Below are 23301 nucleotides of genomic sequence, written 5' to 3' on the forward strand. Positions count from 1 at the left end.
AAGACCGGTGGTCCTCTATGGACACGAGACATGGACTATGCTCGAGAAGGACCTGCAAGCACTCGGAGTTTTCGAGCAACGTGTGCTAAGGACGATCTTCGGCGGTGTGCAGGAGAACGGTGAGTGGCGGCGAAGAATGAACCACGATCTCGCTGCACTCTACGGCGAACCCAACATCCAGAAGGTGGCCAAAGCCGGAAGGATGCGGTGGGCAGGGCATGTTGCAAGAATGCCGGACAACAACCCTGCAAAGTTGGTATTCGCTACTGATCCGGTTGGCACAAGAAGGCCTGGAGCGCAGGTAGAGCGTGATCTAGCGAGCATTCGACATGACCGAGGATGGAGAGCGGCAGCCGCAAACCGAGTATTGTGGCGTACTATTGTTGATCATGTTTTATCTTAAATGTGATGTTGTACAAATAAATGTATCTGTATGTACGATTTAACCTAATCATAATGCGATGCATGCCATTCTTATATGCGATTTTGACTTAAACTGTAGCAATTTACGATACTGTCTGCACATTGTTATACGACTTCTGGTTATCTGGGTAATGTTCCACCGAGGGGACGGTGATTTTCACGCCATCAGCGCAGAGACGGAATTCGGCCCATAGCCCTTTACGGTCTAGCACATTCAGATTGTCAAGCAGCTCGCGTGGCGTCCCTTGACATAGAAATGAGGCGACTTCTCCTTTTTCTCAACGCTTTCACGCCTTTCGCCATCATCCTCCTGGAGCAGCAAGAACTGGTTGAGGGCTAGCACCCGCTTCTTATGTCTGGCTTCGACGTTGTTATCTCATCACATGAATTCTATTTATCACATAAACTTCATTTGAAACATAAGGATCATGTGATTTGGTGGTGCGATTCCCAATTATGAGATCAGATGAAAGTTATGTGAAAATCTAATGGATATTTTCCATTGGAAATGGGATTTATTTTTTGAGTGTAAGGATCCGGCAATAAGGATTTCTGACAGCCCTTTTTTTTTCTATAAGGTACCTTTTTTTTGCAAATGTTAAATTGTACTTTTACAAATTGATTCGAAGAACGAACAGTGAAGCTGTGGATCTTTTCAACCGAACCGAAGCATCCATGCACCATTCACAATCCCTCCTCGCAAAACTTTTCCATCCTGATTGTATAATTACAGCAAGACCTTGAACGTGAAAGAAGAATCCTCCTCCTCCTCCTCGCTTCGCTTTCGTTGATTTTCGGAATGGAGGTACTGTTGGGTGATGATGACGACGACGGCGAAGGAAGGATGATGATGATTACGGAATGACCTACCTCAAGGATTGCCCCTTCCTGCGTCTGTCGTCTACGTCGTTGGCCTCGTTGTCGTCCTCGGTCCATCAGCCTTCTCTAGGGAAAGTCCTACGTCAGTTAGAGGTTGGGGAAGCGTAAGTAAATGAGTACGAGAGTTTTGTTTGAAGTTCACAGTCCAGTCAGTCAGGCAACCAGCCCCGGGAGAGAGGTGGAGATTGGGGTGTTTATTTATCCAATTGACGCTGACCGCAAACTGGAAAGAAAGAGGACTAATAAAACCGGGACACAACAACTGTGCTGTTGGGTCGGTTTGGTAATGAACTTTAAATTAGCCAGTGAACGAATGGACTTGTGGCTATGAACAGCTGAGTAGGTTCGAAATTCGATAATTTGCTTTTGATGGGAAATTGATTAGCGGTTTTGTGGGAAAGGGCATCGAATGGTGATCGTTTAGCTGACTGCTTTTTGACTCTGTACTGTTTGTGGGGGCAGGGTAGCCATTCAAAAGCCAATTAATTAGGGATGTGGCTATGTGCGGATCATTCGGGACAAGCAGCAGTTCAGTTTAAGGTGTTTATTTGGAATAGCAATCAATTTCTATGATTTCTATTTGCATCATATTGCGATTTGTTGAAAGTGGTATTTAGATAACAGTTACCAACGGGGTAAATTACTGATCTGAGCTATGGGAACGACACCAGCCTTGTTTTGATTTATTGCGTTTCACATTTATAGCTAGATGACGTGGTTTTCAGTTTGTTTGCCACCGCAAGTGAAAATGTGTTTCCCCGGAACGCTGCTGCACTTGCAGCTTTTCTTTGGAATATTTGTATCAATGAACGGTCTTTGGATCACTCCCGAGTGGTTTCTCAATGAAGATTCGGAGATATGCATCAGCAATGCTGTGCCGGAAGCACTGAAATTGAACAAACTTTTTGAACATTTCGTTTCAAATAACATCCATAAACACCCGATAACGTTCGTTCAACCAAATATGGAATCAGCTACGCCACGATTTTGTTCATTGGTACTGGTTACACTTTTGCATTCAGATATGCACAAGATCGTTTATTCCATGAAACAAATGATACAGTATCGACAGAGTCAACGATTTGCAGTTTTTATTCTTGTTGGCCATTTCTTACACGAGCACATGCAAAAAATGTATGTGACCTTTTATAAAATGTTTGCAACCAATTTTAACGTGGTAAACTCCGTGCTATTTTTGACATCTGATACATGGGGTGCTTCCATGTACGGTTTTAACGCGCTCACTGGTGAAGTAGCTGAACTACACAATCAAATTGATGTTCTCAAATTGATGGATCAACACAAATTGAAGAATTTTCACCAGCAATTGTTCAAAGTAGAACAATCGGTACGAGTTCTACAGATCAGCATTCCGAACAAGCCTTTCATCAATCCTTATTTCAACCTGATTAACACCTTCGTTCTGCATGTCAATGCATCCGTAAGCTGGATCAGATCTCCAGACTACATACCTCAATTTGAGTGGATTAAAAAGAACCAAGTCCACTTGGTCTCGCACCTCCCAATGCCTTCTCTCCAGGTTGAATCCATTCCCGATCACCATAGATACGGACTGTGTTTGATGGTACCTGAACGTGAGATTAAGCCCTACTTTTACCATCTGATGAAGCCATTCAGTACTCAACTCTGGATCACCTTACTTACAATCAACCTGGCAGCATCGGTCGTGGGCCATTTTCTCGGAAGACCCGCCATATTGTGTCATCTTTACTTCGGAGTATCTCCATCGAACAACGCCAACCGAATCGAACGTCTTATGTTGCTATCCCTGTTCATACTCAAATTCATACTCTGTGAACTCTACTCAGCGGAGCTTCTCACATTTGTCTTAAGCACTCGGTATGAACCCCAACTGCGTACATTGGAGGAGGTCAATCAACTTAGCATTCCAGTGGGAATCGCACCTTTTCGTTTCTTCAAAATCCTCTTCGGTAGAAATCAATTGATCACCCGTCCAAAGGCGCTACTGACCAAGGTTCACGCGAACGAAAGCTACCTGTTACCGTGCGATCTCGTTGAGTTACTCGTCAACTCACCAGAAATCATAAAAACATGGCTGGGCGGAGAAGATACCTCATTCTATACTCTACAGGAACGAGTCGCTTCGATTCCGATCTTTCATGTGCTGTTCCACCTGAATCTGTTCGGTGCTCGCTTCAAGGAGGTTCACGATCGAGTGTCTGAAGGTGGCATTTGGAACCATTGGCATGATATGTTGCTCGGGAGTATTGTCCGAGTGGACGAGATCGAGAATAAGGTTCTGCGGTTTGAGGATTTGATTTCAATTTGGTGGATTTTGCCGATTGGCGGTGGACTTGGTTGTGCGATGTTTCTGTTGGAGATCGGATGCAGTCATCGGGAAATGCTGTTGAGGGTTTTAAAGGAAGCATGGTTAGCTGCGTGTGATTTTATTTTGATAGCGATTGCAGTTGCTGGTAATGTTGGATTGAATGCATTTAATTATTTGAGACTTGCAGTCCTGAGACGTTGAGTTTACAATTACTGTGTTGTAGTGTCACTTAGTGGATAGTTAGTATTTTTATTTATTATCACATTAACACATTTTAGCTTGTTCGTTACTTGTCCTGGTATGAGATTTGAACTCGTGACCATTGACGTGAGAGGCATGGATGCTAACCAGTAGGCCTCAGCTGGTAAATGTGTGCTATAAATGTAACATTTTGTGAGTGAGTCACTTTGCATTCTAATGTAAAACTCATATTGATCCACCGGGCAGGTGTTAAGAACCTTTGCTACCAAGGAAAATCTCGATTTTGATTTCATCTAGATAAATAAATAAGGCACTTAATATCACAGGACAATCTCGATTTTGATATTATGTTGAGAAAATTAATTCCCATGTTTTGTTTTTATTTGCCTTGGTTGCAGTTCCATCCGAGGTTCCTAAAACAAGACCAGTGAGGTCCTGGGCACTTCCAATGACTACATAAAGGGTGTCCCACATCAAATTGCATCACGGAAAATACGCTGTAGAAAATTACCTAGTTAAACGATCCCTTTCAAACTTTCAGGCAATAGCATATTACCCATTAGTAAGGTTTTGGCAAAGTGATTTCATTCAACTTCAATACCATAACCATACGCTCGCACCTCACGCTTAACTCCATTCATTAGGTTCTGTACAACATCTGGCTGCAGTTTCTACCCACTTTTCTTCATGTGTTCCACAGATTTGACCTCCTTGGGATGCTTCCGTAGTGCCTGCTTCATAATAGCCCAGTATTTTTCGATAGGCCTTAGTTCCGGTGCGTTTGAGGGGGGAGGGTGTTGGGTTTCATTTCCTTAGGTGCGAAAGTGACCCCGTTGGCTTCGTACCACTCCAGGACAACATTTGAATAGTGGCTCGAAGTTAGATCCGGCCAGATGATCGAAGGGTCTTCGTGTTGCTTCAACAGAAGAAGCAGACGCTTCTGTAGACACTCCTTGAGGTAGATGTCCCCGTTTACAGTCCCGGTAGTTACGAACGGCGCACTCCGTTTGTCACATGAGCGGATCGCTCGCCAAATCATGTCACGATTCGGAGCGTTGGAGTATGTATGCAGCGAGGGGGGTGACACATCTAAATTTTAATTGTAGATGCTCAGAAAATCCTACACTAGCGAATCAATCTTCGAAAAATCTTCTTTCAATTCTCGCATCTACTTGCATCGTGCATCATATTTTTGCAGGAAATCTTCAGCTAGCCACAGCAAAACATAATTTTTCCTGCATCGTAGATAAAGTCGTCCCCCTCGGTATGCAGTCCCTCCCGGTACTTGGCTCTCCGAACGAAAGACTTGGACAGATTAAACTTTTTGGTCACATCCCTGACCGATTGGGATTCCGCTTAAACGCTTTCACGAAACGTTTGTGATCCTGATCACTAATAGAACATCCATTCTGACCGCATTTCTCCTCCCATTCGATGCTCAGAGTTTCGTAGTATCGTTTAAGCACACGACTCACCGTTGACTACACGATTCCGAATTGTTGTTTTTCGATGTCCCGATGAGAGAGTTGTGGATTTTCCAGGTGCTTGCGCAAAATCAATTCGCGACGTTGCTTTTCGGTTGACACCATTTTCCCCAACTTTCGAAAAACTGATAGCGATAAAAATACAGTGTAGACAATGCACTCTAAACTACTTCTACCCAAATGTTCAAGAGAAAATACCCAACGGGTAATTTTCTACCGCTTTTTTTTTCCGTGATGCAATTTGATGTGGGACACCCTTTATAACCTATTCTAAAATCAATCTAGATTTCTAGGTAATCATTTCAATAGGTCCTATATGCATTGATCAATACCCTTCATCGACTTTCTCTTTCGTCAATCACTCAGCTGAAAAACCTTTCCCTGTTGTATTCGACGTTTTGGATGCTAGATAAGAACATCTTTTATCAACCTATGTGGCGAAAATAGTGCGCTATCATAAGAGAATACGACCTTTTGAAATATTATCCATCATCATCCATGCTACTCAACCTTCCTATTTTTCTGGGTTTCCACATTGTGTTCGTCATTGGACCAGTTCTGATAGTGATTTTACGAATGAGGATGTACATGTTCTACAAAAAAATATATTACTTTTGTTTGACTAGTTTCTAGTTGTTTAGCAGTTAACTCATTATAATTCTATGAATTTGTGTTAGTCAGGAATCCTTATTGCTGAGCTATCGGCGAATAAGGATACCCACAGCTTATGGGATTCTCAGTAATAGGGGCTGTGGTGGATTATCTCATTTGTTTCAATATGTAAAGCTATACTGACTTCAACAAAGTTGTTGTACTGGGTAAGACCAATAAGCTTGTGCCTTTCGTTTCAGGTTTAATTGGGAACTACGCCGCTAGAGCCGCTGCACTTTCATATTACTTATGACGTGTGCTATACCCAACAAACATTGGAAGCCGAATAAGAGCTTATTCAGTCAAAAATATGCTTCTTCAGCTAAAAAATAGCTTATTCAGCCTTTATTCAGCACAAATTGTTTGTTGGGTATTATATGGAAATTGGGTCCACCATAGAATATTTCGTGATCCTGGTCATGTAGAAAGTTGCTGTCTTGAGCAAAGTTGTTCAGGTGACCAAGTCATTTCGGATGGTGGCCATATTAGTTTATAACTCTAATACTACGAGGCGCAAGTTTGCACATGAAATTCCTGTACATTATGTACCTCGAGATTCTGGCTTTATAGAAGGTTACTGTCTTCAGCAAAGCTGTTCAGGTGATAAAGTTCTTTTGGATGGTGATCATAGAACTCTCACACTACGTGGCACTAGTGTGCACATGAACTTCCTGTACAAGCCTTATCTCGATATTGTGGCCATATAGAAGGATACTGTCTTCAACAAAGTTGTTCAGATGACCACAGTTTTTCGGATGGTGTTCATATAAATTCAGAACTCTCTCACTACGTGACGCTAGTGTGCATGTGATCATCCTGAATATGCTATGTCTTGAAAGCCTATCCATATATGATGTTGCTAAGCAATGTGAATATTTTCAGAACAGAGGGCCGTTTGGAGGCCGGATATCGATGCAAGACGCCATTTTGGAATCCAAGATGGTGGCCATCGGTTTGAAAAATACTGTCAGTATTTCTAAGTGTGCTTTTTTTCTCCTTGATTTGTTTTCCGTCGATCTTGTTTTCCGTGCTGAGTACCAATACTACCGACGCCAGAGAGGCAGCTCCCACACCCAGAGCCTACCTATCGACCCATCAACTCATAAAACATGGACCAACGGCTTTACTTCCCTTCCGAAGGAAGGCATGATCAGAAATGTTATGCTTCAGAACGTCCCGACGGCGCCGACTGGGATAGAACCCATGCCTGCTGGGGTGAGAAACTCTAAGTGTGCTGTTATACAGCACTTATTCAATAAATTTGCTTAATTGTGGCTTTGAATTTTTTGTTGGGAGTCTCGCCACATCCGTTATATCTTCACTGAAGGTGATCTTCTAGAACTACTTGCAGCAATGACAGCAGGTCCGGTCCTATTAGAAGGACGAAGTTCAACCATACGCCTTTTTCCGTTGCAATGGCATCCCGAACAACCCTGACTTTATCAAGCTTTTAGGAGCTCACCACACACACACACACAGGGTAGGGTTTTCATGAGGTAATGTCACCGTCATTCTTTTTTTTATACGTTCATGATTTTCTATCCAGATCGTTCACTTCATTGATAAAAGGTCATCATTGAAATTACTTGACGGTTTCAACTTTGCCCTTAATCATTCTTACGAACATTCCAAAAAAATATTTTCTCTATAGTTTTCAAGTACTACGGTTCCCTATGTTCCTGGATCCAACCGCACCGTAGGCTCCATTTTCACAGAGATGATGGATGTGTTCCGCCAAGTGGACTCCCTGTTCCCTTTGGCATGGAATCGATTCCCATTTCGGAGCTTTCTATGCTTCCAAACAACACCCTCCCGGATTCGTTTGCATTCGTACATGGATACTGGGCCTTTGGAAGGATATGAAAATTGCAAGGAGATAATATCCTCCAGTCTTTTCTCCAACTGTGTGGTTCGTCCAACTGAGCCAGGAAGAAAACGTACGCGCAAACAGCCGACCAACCGACTCCCGTTTCCCATTATTATATATTGGAAGAAATAAAGAGGATTTATGTGTATATGAAATTTAATCATAAATCCTTGTTTGTTCTTCCTTGAACTTTCTCCATAGGCCTCTCGAGCCGGTCTTCGGTGCGGCCTCCAGCAGAGTATCTCTGTGGCGCACGGAGGATAGCTCGCCTTCCTCGTGTTCCGTTCCGGGAACGGGAAGAGAAGTTTGTTACACCGACCGACACCGACACAAACGGTAGCAATTTTCCACCGAAAGCAATCATATTTGCCGGAGATGGCGTCGTCTCAGCTGTAGGCAGTGGGAAAACGAGAAAGAAGAAATAAATCCACGCCACAATAAAGAGGAATATTTATGATTCGGAAAATGTGAAGATATTTTTCTAAATTTATTTGCCCAGCAAAGCGGTCCGATCGGGAAACGGCGACGACGACGACGACGACGACGGCAGCACCGGAGGAACCAGCGGGAAAAATCATCAACGATTCAAATTTTGTCGCGAATCACGAAAATAGGAAAACATTGCAGAGAGTGGACCAACAGTCGAATGAGGCAACGAAAGCTTTTAAGATGATTTAGGGAAAGTAATTTTGCAGCAATAAGGAATTATGGGAGATGAGAAAGATGAGGTTGATCGAAAATGCGTGGAAAATTTTGTCAAATTTTCATTTCTTGTGCGTGAGTGTGAGATTTTTTTGTATAGTAAGGAGGGAAAACAGCTTCAAAAGCCAGGCCTGTAGTGTTGTTTTGTTATGTTGTTCACCAGTTTATACCCACCTGTACCCCTGGCCACAGGTACTGGTGAGATTTTTAACCACTAAAAACGACTCCATACTCTATCCTCTAGCCTGGATCCTCCCGGGACCGGTGAAGTGACTATTTCGGGAGGATGATGATAACGATAGTTGATAATTAGATAATTGCAAAACGATTTCAAATTTGTTTAAGTTATAGCAAGTGGATTGTTGTATTCCCATGTACGTCCATCATTGTCCCTATTTGTTTTTGATAATTTGAGATCAGGAACCCATCTGGGTACTGACTCTTTTTTGGGATTTGATCCCATCCCCACACACATGAGGCCAGTACAGGGTTTTACCGCCCCCCAAATTGCGTTACTTTTTTAGGATGTGGCCCAAAGACGTTTGTTTTATTTGGCTTCATCATCATATTATTTTTCACAAACGACACACATTTTCTTTTAAAGACAATCCCACTATTTTCTTCTCGCAAGTTCCACGACGAAGAATTATACAGGTTAATTTCCTTGTAAAGCTGTGAGTTTTGAGTGGATGCTTACAAAAAAGGTGCTACCCGAACATCATCAGCAGATCTTGTCCCATAGCTGTGAATATCTCTTCTTAGTCGACAAATTACACCGTATTTTTTGCAATCTTCTCCACGAGCGGTCCCATACTAATTCGGTAACCTATTTATTATTGTAGTTTTTGATTTGGAAGGAAACTTGAAGAAGCATTCCTTTTGTCCAAAAGTGTTGTTTTCCATCTTCAAATCGCGCTTTTGAATCAAGCCTTATTTTCGAAAATATTAATCTCATCTTCATAAAACTGAAACTGTTACTCAATTTTTTTTGTCCGATCGGTTTGATGCCTTCAACAATGTTGTAAGTAAATGACTATTTGAAAAACAATATACACTCTAAAAAAAATCACCATTTAAAAATTAAAGCTTAGAAATAATTTGCCTAACCACCGAATATTTTGTAATTTTTTTAGTTTTGATGTGTTTTAGGAGGTAAAAAATGCCATCTACTGCACTATAGGTCATGATGGGAAATGACAAAAAAAAGCTATAATTTTGTAAAAACTGAAGTTTTTGGAAAAATATCTAAAAACACTTTCCACATCCTGAAACCTTCTATCTAATCAAGATGTCAAGGTAAGCAAATAATTTATTAGTGCCACCTGGAAGACGAATTCATCGGCCAATAGGTTTCAAGTTTCCCGGCGAAATTACCATCGTGTCAACTGGCAGCAGTATCAGCGCTGTGTGGACACAGCAATCGATTACGACGTCCTACCGGAGTCGTTCGCAGAAGTCGATCAGTGTCTGCAAACCATCGAAGAGGCGATATCCCGTGCCAGGGAGCTACACTAATCTGCTAAGTATTTAGGTACATGTTTCGAGCGCTTGCTGGTAGCTCGGCTAGTCTCAAAAGGGCGTTTTCGACCATCGCATCGTGAGACCATCTGAGGTTCCGTAGTAGTTTGGCTGGTAGAGGGTTGTTCCGTTGGATTCGTAGTACGTTCAGCAGCAGTTGGAATGGCTGGTCCCATGTCATCTTCTTTCTTGTGTGCCCTCAGAGGTTTTATGATTATCTGCGTCATTCTCCTGTTTCATCATGGGATTCGCATTTAGGATTCGTTTGGTGTGGTTCACGTGTCGATTGGAGATCACACTGCTTTTAATGTTCTTCAAGTGGAGCCGTGATCCGTCGCGTTGTATCACAAGATGAGGTTCGGGGTTGAAAGTGGTTGTTAGCTTATTTTTCTTGACAAAATTTTTCACAATCACATAAGCTCCAACATCGATATTGCATTGCTTAGCTCTCCTTTTTGAATCCGCATACATTCTTCCTTTTTCTTTCGCCTTCCTATCGTTTTCTCTTGCTTCAGTTTCATTGACTGGTCTTGAGTTTCCTGGTATTTTATCCCGAATGTTCCACCCAAACATCAATTCCGACGGTGAAAACTTTGTTATGCTGTGAGGTGTTGCTCGGTAAGAGTGAAGAAAATCTTGTAGATCATACCGCCAATTACGTCCCATAGTACAGCTTATTTTCAAGGTCTTCAATAAAGTTCTGTTTTGCCTCTCGACCAATACATTTTGACTGCTGTGTCACCTGAGAGAAGCGAGCATTTCCCATTCTGGATCACGTAGAACGTAGTGTCGGTACTCCGACCGTCGACGCCGACCGACCGACGCGACTTCACCAAGCACTTTCAACGGTGTATTTATCCCATAAGCATTGAATACTTTGCTGCTTCCTCTCCTGATAGAGTATGCTTCAAACCCAACGCGTTTCAACGTAGCCCAATCCGCTTCGCTTAAAACGTCTTCGTCTGCTCCTGTGTCATTCACGAACTTCAAACAAACTCCTCCAACAGATACTGGAACCAGCTTCTTTCCTGCTCCTAGATGGAAAAGATCAACTACATCTGAGTTGCGCTCGGTTCCATCTACAGATACTTCTCGTACGAATCGCTTTTGTTTACGGGAAGCTCCGAAACGATTGTACTGGGCCGGTTGTCCGTTGGTCTTCTTCCTTTTTAGAAAACAGCAGCGGGAAAAGTGTCCCACTTGACCACAACTTCTGCATTCGAGTGATTTGGCTGGACACGATGGATCTTTCGAATCATGTCTGCCATTGCATCGGAAACATCTGAACCGCCTTGGTCCTCCGAGTTTGGAGCGTACCTTCAAAATTGACTCTTCGTTGGCCTCCGTTTCGACAGCGCTGACTTTTTGTAAGTTTCCGTTCCGATCGTCCAAATCGCTCATCTGTATTTGAACAGACTCGTGGGTACGACCGATCGCTACGACCTCCTTGAAGTTAAAGTCTTTTTCCAGGCACTTCCTCTTCAGACTCACATCCGTTGTAGATGTAATAATTTGGTCAGCTACCATGCTTTCCATCTGATCTCCAAAATCACAATAGGCTGCCTGCTTTTTCAGTCTGATGACAAAAGTGTCAAACTTTTCACCTACAGCTGGTTTCGTCTCGCGGAACTTCTGACGTTCGAACGTTTTCGAGAGTCTCGGTACAAAGTAATCGTCCAACATTGACATGGCAATGTGGTACCGGTTCTCCATAGCGTGTGATTCGTCAACATGAACTTGCTTGACCACTTTCCGGATGTCTGGTCCACCGAACATCATCAGGGATTTGAATTTTTCCTCCTGATTGTCAACGTCCTTCCATGCTAGGTATGCTTCAAAATGTTCACGCCACTTCTCCCAGCGGGCAGACACTGGTCCGTCGGCATCTTCGGCAAACGGAGGGATCAACTGCTTTACCTAGAAAACACGCATTTTAAGGTACTTTACGAGCTACACTACGTCTGTGACGTATTTTTATCAAAATTCATGTGATCTGCGTACTACACAAAACTCAGGTTCCGCACTGAAATACATATACACAGTATCACTCTGCGTACTTCATCCCAAATGTTGGGTTCCGCATTTAACATTCCTTTAACATTTAACATTTAACATAACTTCATTCCAAACGAAAGGTTCCGCTTTCTTTCACATTAGGAATTTCTGCGTACTGCATCCCATGAAACATTGGGTTCCACATAATGATACTTTTTACATTTTTCACTGCGTACTTCATCCCGTTGCTAAGGGTTCCGCGTATTTTGTTTAGAATTTTCCAGAATCACCGGGTCTCACGTCATCAACAAAATTGTTTTAGTGAGAATCATCCCTAAGCGATTAGGATTTTCATTCCAAAAAAAAAAAAATACCCTGAACTGTCTCTATTTCTTGGGATGTTAAATTCTGGGTTTACGGGAGAAATTGAAATTCAATTTTCTCAGGTAAAATCATCACTAAGAATTTTCTATCCACGGAAATGATTTCAGGTTTGGTACATTAGAATTTTCCGCTGCAAACTCTCTCGAAAATCTGCTTTATCACAAGGACTCACCAAAGGCCAAGCCATCTCACGGGGGTCCGAGTAAAATTTTCTGGGGTGGAGTGTCCAAATCCGTGGTAACTTTTATCGCTCGTCGCCAAAATGTAGAAACGTCTGGTTCGGTCCGAGGTACAACTGATAATGAATATTTATTCTCATGCTTTAAAGTTGTTACAAAACCAATGGTTGCTTAGATCCTACAACCGCGAACTCGTAATTCTGAGATTCACCACTTGGCCGGTCTTCAAACACTCGAGGAGCGAAAGACTTCCACGCTGGAAAGGTTCAGAGTCGCCTGTCTGCGATCAAACCACCAGATCATTCGTGATTTGGCAACCTAGTTTAAGTAGTTAGGTGCTCAAGTAGGTAGGTTATCAAATTTTTAAATTCAAACCAAAACAATCCCACAAAGGGTATCCTGTAAATTAGCGCTAAACGCAATCATCACATTAGAATAACCAATTAACTAGAACAAAGATGAAGAGCCAAAGGCTAACCAATTGAAATGTTAAATCAAATGTTGAAACACAAAAACCCAGAAAATAAACGTAAATTTTACTACTACTACTACGAATTCTGGGCTCAACTGTTCAACTTCCAATAGGTGAATTACCCTTACTTTTGGTCACTAGTTCTAACCATGATGACATCACTGAACATTTCACTTAAAATCATGAAAGTGGGGTTACTCAGTGCGTGAGTCAAATTTCGCTCAAAAATCTGCTCAAACACGACGAAAATCGAGAAAAAATTAACCAGTCCACACGTCCGATAAAAGTAGCTCAATATCTGAGTCGAATTCAACGCACAATTGTATTACAATTGGGCATTTTTACACGTTAAACAAATTCAAATTGAGTGACATTTAATTGCAGCTATTCAACGGAGTTCTACAAGAAGTTTTTCCTCGAAAATCGAGGTAAAATTAACTCATTCACTAAGAAACGCCTTGTTTTTTTTTGCAAATTTGGAGCCAAATTCAACTCAATTTTGAGTTAATCTCATTAGCCGTGTATTAGTGTACTCATTGACTTAAAATACATATTTTTTTCTTTTTTTAAAGCAGACTTTTGAGATAAATTTTATTCACTTTCTACTATTTTGTGCGAAATCCTACTCAATTTTGAGTTAATCTCATTAGCCGTGCGAACGATGTGACAACCGGCACATCACCAGACAATCTGAAGCGAAAAGCGCAGGTGAGCTATTTTATAACATCGCAACCGGCCGTCTCTATCTGTTCTCTCGATAGTCATAGCAATCGAGCACGTGACTGGTTGATTGCGGCCTAAAAGTTTGATAATATTTCAATAGTTTACCAATGAAAAATTACTTTAATCTTTATTTCAAGCAAATCTTACATCAATTCTGAATCAAACGGGGTGAACAGAATTTAAATCCATCAATAAGTGGCCAAGTTATAAGCGTTTAAAACCTAACACTGTTTTGCTACACATTTTTTAATTTGCCCTCAAAGATGTAATCCTACGTCTAAAGTGGACGACATCGCAAAGAAATCATTCTTGGACGTTGTCGTTCAGGTTTTTCTCGGATATTATTGCTAAACAACAGGTGTACCAGTCATGGCTATACGTTCCTATTATGGTGTGTTTCTATTATGTCCTTTGGCAGTTCCTTAGGCCATAATTGGAACACACCGTAGTAGAACGTATAATCATATCTAGTTAACCTGCCCTACATCTTTTATCCCCGTTCCTACTAGCCTCGAAAGAGCCAAAAAAATTCAAATTTGAGAGCTTAATCTCTCAACATGCCAAAAGTATTTTGATGACACACGATTTGTGATTTTCCTCTCACAGACTTCAGAATAGAGTACCTGGCGCTGAAAAAGTTGTCAGTACCCTTAGCATTTAGTTTGACATTCTAAGGCTGTGTTCCATTTGGAAATTTTTCACTTAAATTTGACACTTCGAAAATAAATTAAGATGTTCGAAAATCCCTCTGTTGTTGATCGGTCGATTTTCGAGAAAGCGTCTATGAAAGTTGATTCCTTGTTTGTCATAAATAAGTCTGCTGGAATAGCAGGTTTATTTGAAAATTTATCATCTGTCAAATTTTAGTGAAAATTCACTTAATGAAACACTGCCTAAGTGAGTTCATTCTCTGCTAGACCGTCAAGCAGTTCAGTTCGGTTTAATCTCGCTTTCTCGAGTTGTTCAGAAAGTTCGTTGCGCTCTCTCTTTTGCGGTGTTTGGCGAAGCATCGCATGAGTCCAGCATTTGGAAACCGACGCGTGGTGACGCGGTTGCAATTCCGGCCGAACCCCATCAAACGCCGCCGACGCTCAGTTGGCATCGAAGCAGCTGCTGGCGAACAACCGTTACGCCATATTGGAAAATGGCGTTGAACCAAAGGTGGAAAGGAAGAAGAAACGTTCCGTTCTTCGTGAAGGGATTCCCGGACGGCTTTTGGGAGACTATAGACTTTTATATTGGTAAAGGCCTCCAAATTACCATTCGCTTGTGCACGGAGGGCTTCAAGCTGATGATCCCGGCGATGAAACACTACAAGGAGGTTCAAGCCATGCCGGTGCTGCGTGACCTTCCGGACATGGATACCGACACAGTGTCGAATGAATTGAAGGCGAACGGCCTCAAACTGGTGCAAATGTTCAAGATGGATCGTTATGGCATGGCGCCACTCATAAGTATCGTGATCAGCTGTATCTGGTCCACCTTGAGAAGAATTCAACGTGCATGAAGGATCTTCACAATGTTCGAGCCCTATTCCACATCGTGGTGAAATGGGAATTGTGCAAGTCAGTACATCGTGACGTAAAACAATGCACGAACTGTTTACTGGTCGGGCGTGGAGCGATGGAGCCACATGGCCAGTCGCTGCAACGAAAAACACAACTCCGGCGCTTGCGAGATGATGGAGGAAGCTGATCCCATATGTGCCAACTGTGAGGCAGCACACCGGGCCACAAACAAGAGCTTCCCGAAACGAGTGGAGTTCGTCGCAATCCGCACAAAGATTTCCACAAGCAACCAACCAGGCCACAGAAGAGTACCGGAAAACAACGGGCAAAACTTCCCTGCCATTGGTCAACGGCGGCCGAATCCAGTGCTTCCGCTACACCCACTCATCAACCGACTGGCTGCTGCTGCTGCATCGGTTCCGTTAGCCGCTGAGGTGCCCACCCAATTGTCAAACTCGAGCCGTCAAACGTATGCGGCAACCACTGCATCCCGCAGTACCTCCATGACTATCAAGGCGTCACGATGATGCACCACAACCGAACGAGAACAAAGATGCTCTGTTCACTGACGAAGCAACCCGAGCAAAGTCCAGCTTAAAAATGACAGCAAATTGAAATCAAGTTTTGATATCAACATCAAACTGAAATCATAATTTGATTTCAGTTTACGCAATTGACAAATTTGAAACCTAATTTTGTTTTCATTTGCTCTTCAAAAATATGTTGTTGCGGGTTTGTTTTCGTTGCCTTAGCATAACATTAAATTGAATACTTGTTTTTTTTATCAACAGGAAAAATGGATATCAAATTTAGTTTTCAGTTTGCTCTCACTGATAGCAGAGTTAGTTTTCAATGTGATGTCATAGGAAGATTTGTTTGCTCTCAATTTTGATATTTTAACCGCTAAAACGACCAAAACGACAGCAACCTGAGTAATCATTATCAGCGAAATCACAACATCAAATTTAGATTTCAATTTGATCTCAGACTTTGCTCGGGAACTGATCCCCATATTCATCCAGCCACACGTTTGCGTAGTTGCAAAACCCGTTACGACCAGATTTACACTCAGAGCCTTTCCGTCATCGAGTATGGCCTCTGAACTGTTGAAGCTAGTCAACTGGAATGCTTGCTCGCTCAAGAGCAAGAACATCGAGTTCGTTGAGTTTCTCAATCAACGAATCATCATTGACAACGACATTGTCATCATAATTGAAACCCACCCGAAGCCCGAAATTAACGTCTACCATCTCCAAACACTGCCTCAAACAAGTCAACATCAGGGACGGGTCAGCAGCAGAGCTGAGAAGAGATATTGTCAAGCTAATACGACGACGGGAAAACTTCATAATCGCTGGCGACCTGAACGCCAAACATGAAGCTTGGTGAACACTCCCTCCCGGTTGAGTCAGTCCAATCAGGTATATTAGCAACATGGCCCACATTTCGCAACCGGTTGTCTACCAAGAACGCAGCTCGGACCACTATCCGGTGGTGGCCGAAGTTGGTTCCTCGGTGAACCGATTCGAAGCTGCCCGGCGCAATAGCTGCGTCGACACAACCATCGACTACGATGTCCAACCGGAGACGTCCGAAGACGATGACCGGTGTCTGCATACCATCGAATAGGCGATTCCCTAGTCCGGTATCCAGACAGGTGAGTAACACTCTGAACATTGACAGCTCTACGAAAGACCTCATTAGACTCCGTAACAGTATTCGTAGGCAGTACCAGAGTACTGGTCTGCCTTACTTGAAGACCAATTGTTATCGATTAACAAAGATCGTTCAGGCCAGGATGGTGGATCATAGAAAAAGCGATTTTGCCAATAAGATCCACACACTTAGAAATAACTACTTTTACACGAGACGTAGCCCATATTGAACGTAAATCACGGAACGTAAACCATCATTTCATGTTAAAATTAAATGTTCTCAAACCGAAACATACGCAAGTCGACAAAGAGAACGTTTGATTGAATTGATTTTCTTGTTTCTTTCAACTGATTCTTATGTCAAAAAATCCACTTACATGTGTCGGTCTCCGGGAACCGACATTTTCATGGCATTTTCGAAGTGTGCATTCTCTCTCAGATTGTGCAAAGCCTGTCTGAAAGCTAACCAGAATCTTAAAAAATAAGCCCAGACCCATTCCACCACTGGTTCCACTGAATCATCCCAATGATTCAGTGGTTCATCTGATAACTCCTGTTGAGAAGGCTGCTGTGATTGGCCAACACTTCGTCAGGTCCCATAATCTCGGACAAAACATGATTAATTCACATGAGGCTGCAGAAAATACAGCCAACCTTCATTTGATTCCCAGCAACTTCCTCAAAGTTTCAGAAATTTAAGCTGACGAACTGTTGACCTATATCAAATCTTCCAAAAATATGAAGGCCCCAGGTTTCGATAACATCTTGAACATATAGCTCAAACATATGAGTTCTAGGTTCTATGATTACCTGGCACTGATTTTCAATCAGTGTCTAAGGCTTGGTTACTTCCCCATCGAGCGGGAAGTTAGCCAAAATCATTCCCACCGTAAACCTGGGAAGGATCCTTCCTCTCCTCCCAGCTACAGGCCTATCAGACTTCTCTCAGAGTTATCAAAGCTTCTTGAAAATGCGTTATACTGGCGTCTTCTAACATCTGCCGACGAAAATAATATCTTACTTGAAGAGTCAAGGAGCAGTTTGGTTTTTGACTAAGTTGGTCGACTACCCACCAACTGACTCAATATTAGTAAGCAATATTCTTAGATGGAACAAGCATGTATCTAAAACATCTGCCCTGGCATTGTTGGACGTTGAAACGGCGTTCGACAATGTCTGGCTTGATGAACTCGTGTTCAAATTTCAACGATACGGTCTTCGAATCTTCCTTGTGAAGATTATCTAAATTTACCTCTCACACAGGGCATTACAAGTCTCTCTCTCAATGACATCACTTCAGATGCTTTCAACATTGGCGTGAGCGTTCCGCAAGGAAGTATCCTTGGGCCCATCCTCTTCAACTTGTTTACCTCCAACATTACGGTTCTCCCAGACGGTGGAACGTTGTCTCTGGCAGATGACATATTCATCCTCTACAAGGGAAGGGTCATCGGAGCTCTTACTGCCAAACTTCAGAGAGGCTTGGATAACCTGCCTGAGTATTTCAACAACTGGAAGATCCGTATCAACGCGGCAAAGACCCAGGCTTCCACATCCCCAATCACCAAGACTTGTTCCGTCTGAAAATAATATGATCTGTTTGAACGGCTCAGTGGTGGAATGGTCCAAAGAGGTTGTGTACCTCGGACTAACACTAGACAGTAAGCTTCTTTTCATGGAGCACATTTACAAAACTGACTCCAAGTGCAACATCTTGATTAGATTACTACATCCGTTTATCTATGAAAGTCCACCTTATCCCTGAAAAATAAGCTTGCTGTCTATAGACAACTTATCCTACCTAGTTATTCAGTATGGTATGCCAATCTGAGAGAGTTGTTCCAAATGCCATCACCTTAAACTGCAAAGGATTCAGAACAAGATCCATAAGATGATCCTAAACAGTCCTCCGTGGACTCGAAACTCTGAGATCCACCTACTGGCTGGAATTCAGACATTAGAAGAACGTAGAGTATTCATTCTGGAAAGGTTTAGAGACACCTGTCTGAGATCAGATCATCGTTAGGTTAAGTTATACTCGCATATAGGCCGGTTACTACATTTTTCAATTTAAACAAAACACCCCCCTTCCCCCTCCAAGGAAAATCCTAGAAACTAATTGAAAAACGCAAATAGTAGATTTGAATATCCAATGATTATGAAGATCCAAATAGGCAAATAAATTGAAATGTTAATTCAATGTACAATCATAATCAATAGAAATAAATGTTCGTGTTCACTTGGCTGTCGACAGAAGTAGACCACACTCTGTGTCACGCGATCGTCTGTTTACTCGGCAGCAACTATTGTGTGGTCCTCCTCATTGTTCTTCATCAGCAGTTCTTTCGATCTATGCGTCGTCGACTTTGGAAAGCAACCGTTTAGTAAAGAGTGTATGAGTGTTAGCGCTCAACTTCTGAGCTGAACAGTTGCTTTTGTTTGCACGAGAAGTCGATCACAAGCTTTTCAATCGTTTTGCTTACGGCTATAGGCACCGCCGGGCCTATATTCACGCTACACATCGCCGCGATTAGTTACCGCTGCGATGAGCCGTCGCGAAAACACTTTTCGCATTGATTATGCGAACGTGCCGAAAAAACCATCCTACGACGATCTGCATATTCTTATTGCAGAACAACTCGGTCTAACCGAAGAACAAGTTTTGCGTATTCAATGCAGCAGAACCGCTAGTTGTGCCTTTGTGAAAGTGTGTGATCTTGAACTGGCCCAAAGAGTGGTTGAAGAACACGACAATCAGCATGAGATAGTGCTCGATGGGAAGACATACAAACTACCAATTCGTATGGAAGATGGTGCAGTGGAAGTGAAGCTGTACGACCTCACCGAGAATGTCGCAAAGCAACAAATCGAGGATTTTCTCAGTGCATATGGTGAAATACTGCACACCTATGAACAAACGTGGGACGGGAAATACAGATTCCCAGGGAAACCAACGGGATGTACGGAGGAGCAAAATCGTCAATAATGGATCACGCAAGCTACAATGTCTCCACCATCAACATCAACAACATCACCAATACGACCAAACTGAATGCCTTACGAACTTTCATCCGCACGATGGAACTAGATATCATCTTCCTACAGGAGGTAGAAAGTGAGCTACTCATGATACCAGGATACAACATTGTCTGTAACGTTGATCACTCGAAAAGAGGAACAGCAATTGCCCTAAAAGATCACATTCAGTTCTCTCACGTGGAGAAGAGCCTAGATGGTCGCTTAATTGCGCTTCGAGTCAATAATGTCACCCTTTGCAACGTATACGCATAATCCGGTACTGCGTTCCGAGCTGAAAGAGAACGTTTCTTTAATAATACGGCTGCATACTACCTACGTCACAACACCCAGAACACTATTCTAGCTAGCGATTTTAAATATGTCCTGCGACAGTGCGACGCTACGGGAAACAACGACAGCCCTGCGCTCAGAAGTACGATCCAACAACTACGACTTTGTGATGCATGGGTAGAACTCTGCCCGCGATCAGCTGGACACACGTATATCACATCCAACTCTACCTCCAGACTCGATTGTTTCTACGTGAATGGCGGGCTCCGTGATCAGCTACGAAACACAAATACACATGTGTGTGTTCGTTTTCTGACCTCCAAGCAGTTACTCTTCGGCTTTGCCTTCCTTTCTTTGGTAGAGCACCCGGGCATGGTTTCTGGTCTCTTCGGCCTCATCTTCTTACAACAGAAAATATAGAAGAATTTAGTTATCGTTGGCAATTTTGGACTCGCCAGCGACAAAACTTTACTACTTGGATGGCATGGTGGCTAGCATATGCTAAGCCCAAAATCAAAGGGTTTTATAGGTGGGCGTCAAAATTGCTTTCGAGGATTTTCACCGAAAACACCAACTACGGCAAGCGTACGAAGGTTTCTACGGGCAACCCGCTTCAATTGCCACTATTAACCACGTGAAGGGTCAAATGCTCGCACTGCAACGCAACTTTACGGCTATGTTTATACGGACCAACGAAACATTTAAAGCTGGTGAAGAAATCTCTACGTTTCATCTGGGAGAGAGAGCTAGGAAGCGAACTACTATAACACAGCTGCGAGGTGAAAGAGATGAAATACTCATCACGACGGGGGACATTGAACAACATCTCCTCCGTTACTACACCGACCTATACTCCGAAAGAGAAGCCGAGGGTCAAGACCAATATAACAGTTTTGGTTGCGAGAGAATAAATAATTCCCGAAAACAATGCAATCAACGAGCGTGTATGAGCGAGATCACCACCGCCGAGAGCATCACAGCAATCAAATCGAGCGCAGCTAATAAATCTCCCGGATCCGACGGAATTCCAAAAGAGTTTTACTTACGAACGTTTAACGTGATACACCGAGAGATCAATCTTGTTATCAACGAAGCCCTCTCTGGTCGTTTCCCACCTGAATTTGTAGATGGCGTTATTGTGTTGGTGAGAAAAAAAAAACAAGGGGATGATACAGCTCGTTCGTATAGGCCTATTTTGTTACTTAACTTCGACTACAAAATACTCTCTCGCATCCTCAAAGCCCGACTTGAAAACATCATGAAAACCCACAACGTGCAGAGTAACGGACAGAAATGCGCGAATTATCCACGCAACATTTTCCAAGCGACTCTCTCACTGAAAGATCGTCTAGCTCAGCTGATCCAACAAAAACATGTAGGTAAACTCATATCGTTCGACCTCGATCACGCTTTCGATAGAGTAAGGGTATCCTTTTTGTATCGGACCACTTGGCTTTAATCGTGAACTTGTGGAGCTACTCACTCGGATTGCAAGTCTCTCCTCATCGCGGCTGCTAGTCAACGGTCACCTCTCACCGTCCTTTGAAATCAAACGATCTGTTCGACAAGGTTGTCCACTGAGCATGCATCTTTTCGTTCTCTACCTGTATCCGCTGGTGAGTAAACTTGAAACTATATGTGGAGATGATCTACACTGAACGAATTTGACATATTCCTGTTATGTGGAAGTCTAATAAATTTGCGCTATAATATAATCCATTGAAAATGATATGATTGAAAATGTGTCAGGTAAATTCTATATGAATATCTGATACATTTACAATGCTGATAATTTGGTAACTTTTATATGATCGTCATATGATAAATGAAAATCGATTAAATTATAATAATTAACTGAAATGGATTTGAAACCCATAAGCATAAGCTATACTTTTCACCACAATATAATATATGTGTCATAAATCAATCGAAGTAAAGTTTATGTGAAAATAACATGAAATTTACTTCTTCTTTTGACACATATATTTAATCGATTTCTAAAAATAAATTCGAAAAATAAACACCAGGCAGTGGGAGCTTTCACAGTTGTGCCTTTTTTTTATTGTAGCTGATTTGGGATTCGATCAAGATCTGTTGAGGTGTGATGCTTTCGGTGTCTGTGCTCGATTCCACTGGGCCACGGCTGACTTCAAGATTGAGCTCGTTCAAATAGCATGAAGTAAGAACAGCTCTCCCGACATGGAATGTAATGCAACTTTATGCTCGTTTTGCTAGAGTGAAGACAAATAGCACTGACAAATTTATGTTCCGTTTCGGTGGTGTGGTTTGTTCAAATCTTTCTTAATGCACCTGTGTGCAATAAATCAACGACTAAATTATATGATTTGATAGAACTGGCTCATGAAGTTCGAGTACTACTTAGGGCTGGAATCTGAATTAGCCGTGTAGAAGGCTTACAATTAGAATCATAGCAAAGTAAATATTACAGTAGAATCATTTTTTTTTTCAATCTCAATACATTCTTTTCTGGAACCAATTATCATATGAATGAGTGTACGTTAACATCGTTGAAAATTGTTTCAATAATTTATTAAGAACAATCATGTAAGATGTATTTTATTTGGAGCGATATTCATCCCAGAAAAACATGCAAAAACAAATGCTTGCTGTTGGATTTCTTAAAAGGCATTTCTATATGATCTGTTTACAATCTTTAAACGTCAAAAATCAAAGCAAGCTATTACAATGAGATATACATGTTTTCCTATACTGCAAAGTTAAATGACAGTCCAATAGTTTCTACATGTCTATTTACACGCGACATATCAACAAACGTCAAAAATCAGTAAAAGCAACTCCAATAAAATATACATGATTATCTTATAAGATATATATTTTAGTGAGCAATATTCATCATGAAAACAGGTATATTTTACTGAATTTTCTCATAGTGCAAACTTATATGATTTTCCATTAGTTTCTAGATGTCTGTTCCCACCCAACAGTTTTTCACCATGAAATATATCAGACAATATTCATATACTTCTTATCTTCGCTAACCACGTTCGAAGCAAAGTAT

General features: G+C 42.0%; 1 pseudogene; it reads right to left on the reverse strand.

Annotated features, from left to right (window-relative positions):
- Positions 1-3409: 3409 nt before the first annotated feature.
- LOC135698415 (uncharacterized) lies at positions 3410-11871 on the reverse strand (annotated as a pseudogene).
- Positions 11872-23301: the final 11430 nt, after the last annotated feature.

The sequence above is a fragment of the Ochlerotatus camptorhynchus genome, unplaced genomic scaffold, assembly GCF_037179485.1.
Source record: "Ochlerotatus camptorhynchus isolate MF236.1 unplaced genomic scaffold, CSIRO-AGI_Acam_v1.1 ptg000086l, whole genome shotgun sequence".
NCBI classification, from domain to species: domain Eukaryota; kingdom Metazoa; phylum Arthropoda; class Insecta; order Diptera; family Culicidae; genus Ochlerotatus; species Ochlerotatus camptorhynchus.